The following is a 5588-nucleotide window of genomic DNA, read 5'->3' as shown; positions in this document are numbered from 1 at the left end:
GAACGAACACTAGGGAAGAAAGGAAGGGCTGCCACCTGAGTGGCTAGAAGTTGTCCAAGTTTGAACCTTTATCTGTGGTCATGGCTCCACCTCTTATTCCTAACATGGTCTTTCAAGCTCCCTCCCAACCCATCATTGTTCTCCTGGGGGAACACAGGGTCACAGGCATTGACAGACTGACATCACCAGCAAGGAAAAAAAAAATATTGAGGGACAGCTGAGGCTGATTTTAGACAATGGAAGGTGGGGGTGGTGGGAGGCTGACCTTGAAACTTTCCACTCATTCTTGGCAGCTCTGTGGGTCTTTCAGAAGTGGAGGGACAGAGGAGGGAGAACATTGAAATAGAGAAGGGTTCCTGGGCAGCTCTAGCTGCCAGAGGGTCCTAGTTGCCTTCAGCTCTCTCATTTTACCCTAGACTGTTTTGGATATTAACCAAACTCTACTTACTGGTTGAGTTTCATCTTTGATTCCTGGTATTTTAGGAGCATGAGCAACAGTGAAGAGGGGAGGTCAATCATGATCCTTGACAATTCCCCCAGATTGCCAGTTGGAATTGCTGTGCTATTTTGGGATTCTCTAATTGGCAGGGAGACATCGGCCTGTAAGAACTATAGGGTAGAGTAGGAGGGTTAGGATCTGAAAGGCTATCCCAGGGCTTCAAGTGGGGTGAAACATAAGGAGGGTCTCAGTACAAGGTCATGACTTCTGTTTTCTCATAATGTTCTTAAAATAGAACTTTCATACCCACCTGTCCCAAAGTCTGTGTTGCTTTCTACTGCTTCTCTTCAACTGCTCCCTTTGTAAACCCCTGCCCAGCCTACTGTCCACCATGCCTATTTTCCCCAGTGTAGTGACAGCCATGTTCATAATTCCACTTGGAATCTTGTTATTGACAGGTGGCAATTGATCCCATACACAGTTGCCATATACCCAAGTGTGCCAGAGAAGTGGACACTGCTCAAGGTGACCAAGGGTAGTGGGGAAAATAGAAATGGTTCTAATTAGTTCATAAGGTCAAGGATAGTTAGTGTAAGGCTAAACCGAAGCAGTGTGGTAACTGAGTCCAGCATCAGGGTGGGGGCAGGGCAGAGCTGTCTAACTCATGAGAACCTCTCCACATCAGGAGTGGACAGACTGCTAGATAGACCACCTACTAACTGCTGGAAGAAAGCAAGGAAACCAAGTACTACTTCAGGCCAATCAAGGAAAGGGGGGTCAGGAACAAAGAGAACTAGGAAAGAAAAAGCTGTATCCCTCTCTACTATAAGAGGCAAGATGTGTGTGTGCGTGTGCGCGCGTGCCTCTGTATGTGTGTGTGTGTGTGTGTGTGTGGAGAGAGAGAGAGAGAGTTGATATAGAGTTGATCCCCAGATTTCAGCTTTCTCCCACTTCTATATGATCCTTCCAGGTTAACATGGGCTCCAGATACTTCTCTTTCAGCGGAGTTGTGGAGAGAAATTCAGTAAAACAAACCACAGGCAAGCTGTGGCTATAGCTTTGTAGTAGAGCACTTGCCTAGCATCTGTAAGTCCTTGAACTCAACTGCCAACATTTCAAGAAACAAAACAAAACAACCCCACCCCCAAACACAACAAAAGACAACAGGCACATGGGAACACATTCGTTTAATACAGGGGGCAGAGGCGTGAGGATTTCTGTGAGTTCAAGGCTATCCTAGTCTACATAGTGAGTTCTAGGGCTACATAGAGAGACCCTGTTTCAAAACAAAACAAACAAAAAGCACAAAACAAAAGCAAAAACAAACAAACAAACAAAAAACTCAAAAAACAGGTAAGAGTCTCAGAGTCCCAGGGGCTGAAGTAGCAGAGGGGGTGATGCCGAGTCTCCTTACTGCTGTGAGAATGTTTGACATTTAGTTGGTTCCTAACTTAACAACCCAATATCAAACATATCACACAGAAGCAGGCAGGCGAGCTTTGGTTATGATCTGCCTTTCTCCCCGCTCTGAAGAAAGGTCAGGGATGACAAATCAGAGCCTAGTCATGTACAGATGGAAACCAGCTTCTTCAAGGGCACTGACCCTTGCTCTTCCCCTCCCAAAACACGTTCTGGCTCATCTGTCCTTCAAGCCATTCTTCCTGCCACAACCCTTCTTCCACTGTGTCTGGTGTCTGCTGGACCATGTTTGCCTAAAGCAAGAACACTGGGCAGGGCTTCATATCCGGGCACTTACCATTTCCCAAAGCTCCCATATGGAGCTTCACCCTGTTGTGTGACAGCATCAGCTTCCAGAGGATCACCAGTGTCAACAGCTCCTCAACAGCTTTGCCACCTGCCCTTCAATGCCATCTGAGCTGCCCTGGGCTTCCCGGGGGGCAGGGTTAGGGGTTTGCATAAACTCTGCTTTCCCTTTCCAAGTAAACTTGTAACCTTCCCTGATTTTTCTCCTGAGACTGCTTGATCTTCTCAGTGGACACCAACTTCACAGCAGTCCCAGGATCTTCTGAAATGCTGGGCTGCTCCTTTTTGACATCTTGAAGTTTGTCCCTCCTCATGTCCTTTAGGCACCCTCCTTCAAGTTATCATTGGATGTCCAGAACAGAGAAGCTGTCTCACTCACAGGCTTCGGTCTGGGCTCCAGATAGCTTCTGCCTGGCTAAATTGAAACTAAGGCTTAGATCAAGAGGAAGAGGGAACAGCTTCTGCCAAGAAGTGGCCTGCAGCCCTCAGGACCCCCTTCTTTTCTGCAGCTTTTTTATTACCAGAGCTCCTGGGCTGGATTCTCCAAGGCTCTTCCTTCACAGAGATTCAACATGGTCCTCTTCTCCCCTCCACCCCCATTTTGGAGAGAATTGGGTCTGTGGAGCATCATTTGGCAAGTGGCTGCTTCATTCACTGTGGCAGAAAGGAGCCCAAGTTATAGCTGTATGGAGGGTGGGGGCTTGTATAGAAGTGTAGGGAGGTGGGAGGACACCTTCTATCAGTCCCCAGGCATGTTCCATGTGTCCTTGCTCCCATTCATCCTGGCATCTCCCTCCCCCATACACCCACTCCACAGTGACTTTGATCTGGATCAATAGCTTGTCCCAGTGCTCAATCAATTCCAATTGTGTGGCACTTGCCTTCCAGGGAAAGACTAATAAATGGGCCTAGGTCCCAAGATAGGCACTTGTGGCATTGTGTTTTCTCTTTTGTAGTTCCCAAAGTTCTGTGTGTGAATATGGAATATTTATATCCTTGCCTTCCATTTATTCTTAACTCTCACCTTTCAAGTTCTATTTTTTTCCCTGAAACAATGGGAAAACAGAGGAGGAATAAAAAGAGACTGGACAGGGACTAGCAAGAATGGAAGGTTTGCTACGTGATACACTGCACACCTTTAATTCCAGAACTTGAGGCAGATCTTTGAGTATGAGGCTAGTCTGGTCTACATAGTGAGCTCAGGACAGCCAGGGATACACAGAGAGACTCTGTCTCAAAAGATCAAAAGGTATTGAAAACATTAGTTAGGGGACTAGAGGAACAAAGGAAGTCTGGAATGGTGTGTGGAGGAAGACTTTAGATGGCACAATTAGGAAGAAACATGAAGCCTGATAAAGGCACGTCAGCAGTCCTTTTTCTTTAAACTACACTTTTATATTTTTGTGGCTGTGTTATTGTGCCTATGTTAAGGTCAGAGGACAACTTCCAGGAGTCTATTCTTTTCTTAATTATGTGGGTTCTTCAGTCAACCTCAGATCATCAGGCCTGGAAAGCAAGGGACTTTACCCACTGTGCCTTCCTTCTGAGTTCTGTGGGTTTTCTTCTTCTTCTCCTCCTCCTCATTCTCCTCCTTTTTCTTCTTCTTCATCTTGTTTTTTTTTTTTTTTTTTTTTTTTTTTTTGTAGCTATTTCAAATAGGTCTAAGTCCTTCTAAGCCACAAGACCCAGGGTGTAATATCAGCTATGGAAGCAACAGGGACAAATTGAGTTATGTGATGAGAGCACATAGAATTGGCAGGGCGGGTTAGGGAAGATGGGTGTGATTATGGGCCAACCTGCCAATAATAGAGCCAACATGGCACTGACGAGCCCTGAGGTAATCGGCCAAGGTCAGAGATCCAGGCACGGGATGAAGCATCCATCATGTCCAAATGAACAGAGAAATCAAAAAGGCTGGTTATAGAGTGTAGTGGAAGTGGAAATAAGGAGAGAAAGTACCATTGAGTAGCAAGATAGTGTAATGGCTTCCTGTTTATATTATATATTAAGTGTGATTTGTTCCCACGGCAACCCTATAAGGTAGAGATTGGCTCCATTTTATAAATCAGCAGCCAAAATTCAGATTTAAATTCTTAAAAAATATTTTGTGTGCATGGGTGTTTTGTCTGCATGTCTGTCCGTAGAGGCCAGAAAAGGGTACTGGATCTTCTGGAACTAGAGTTATAAACAATTGTGAGATGCCATATGGATGCTAGGACTCCAATTTGGGTTCTCTGCAAGAGTAGCCAATGTTTTTAACCACTGATCCATCTCTCCAGAAAACTGCCTCACCCCAGCCCCCAATATTAAAATTGCATCAAGCCAAACACCCCCTAAGTGACAGGGCAAGACTAAATCCATCTGGCCATTATTCTCTTAACTCTACCTGTGGATAGATAAGCAGGTAAGAAAGAAGCAAGCTGAGAGAGAGGTGAGGATGGTTTAGATCAGATGAACACAGGCCAGGAACAGATAGAAGGAATGGAAATGCAGTCTCGTTTGTCAAATTCAGGTGAGGTGTTTGTGGCTTCATCTCCTACAAAACTCATAGTCCATCTGTAATTACTGCTCGCAGCCTGCTTTCCCTACCAGCCTGGGAGCTCCATTTCACTTGATGTAAGTAGTCATGTCTGGTAACCAATGATGAGGGATTAGGAGGCATCAGTGATGAGGGCAGAGAGGGAAAAGTGTGTGATGAACAATGACATTGAGCTGGATGTGGGTTAGCCACAGGACTACCAGGCCAGGGTCTGGTGGCTATTTTTGGCCAGTCACTGGGCTTGTGTTCACTACCTACTTACCTGTTTAATCCTGAAGACAATCCTAGCGGGTGGGACTGTCCTCTCCAAGAAAGGGTCCTGTATTGTGACCCTGTAACTGAAGACTGTGCTGTTCTCTTTGTATTTGCTGCCTCTCCATGGTCTTCCTGGGTAGAATGTGGCTGGGCAGAAAGTAGCTTCCAACAGCTAACTGAAAAACGCAGGCTTTGATGAGAGACCAAGGGTAGAGACAGACTGGAGGGGAGAGGAGGAGTTTTGTAGTGGGGACACATCCACATGAAGCTGAGGGTAGGGAAAGATCCTATGGCACAGATGAGTGACCAATGACACTATTGATGAAAGGTGAGAGTTTAGGTGAAAGTATAGCAATTACATCAGAGGACATACTCTCCCAGAAGCTGACTGAAATGGGGGTCTCTGAATGTCATTTGTTTCCCTGTGGCCTACTGGTGCATATGTTATTACTTTCCAGGATTTTCAGTGTCAAAGACCTTGAGAATGGACATGCTTTTTCCAGCCCTTCAAGCCCACCTGCTACATTGTACACCCAATGCCTTAAGGGATTTAGTATGGAATCCTCTGTTTTGTAGAGTTGGAGTAGGAAT

This window comes from Phodopus roborovskii, unplaced genomic scaffold (assembly GCF_943737965.1).
Source record: "Phodopus roborovskii unplaced genomic scaffold, PHOROB, whole genome shotgun sequence".
Taxonomy (NCBI): Eukaryota; Metazoa; Chordata; class Mammalia; order Rodentia; family Cricetidae; genus Phodopus; species Phodopus roborovskii.
This window is presented reverse-complemented; position numbering follows the sequence as displayed.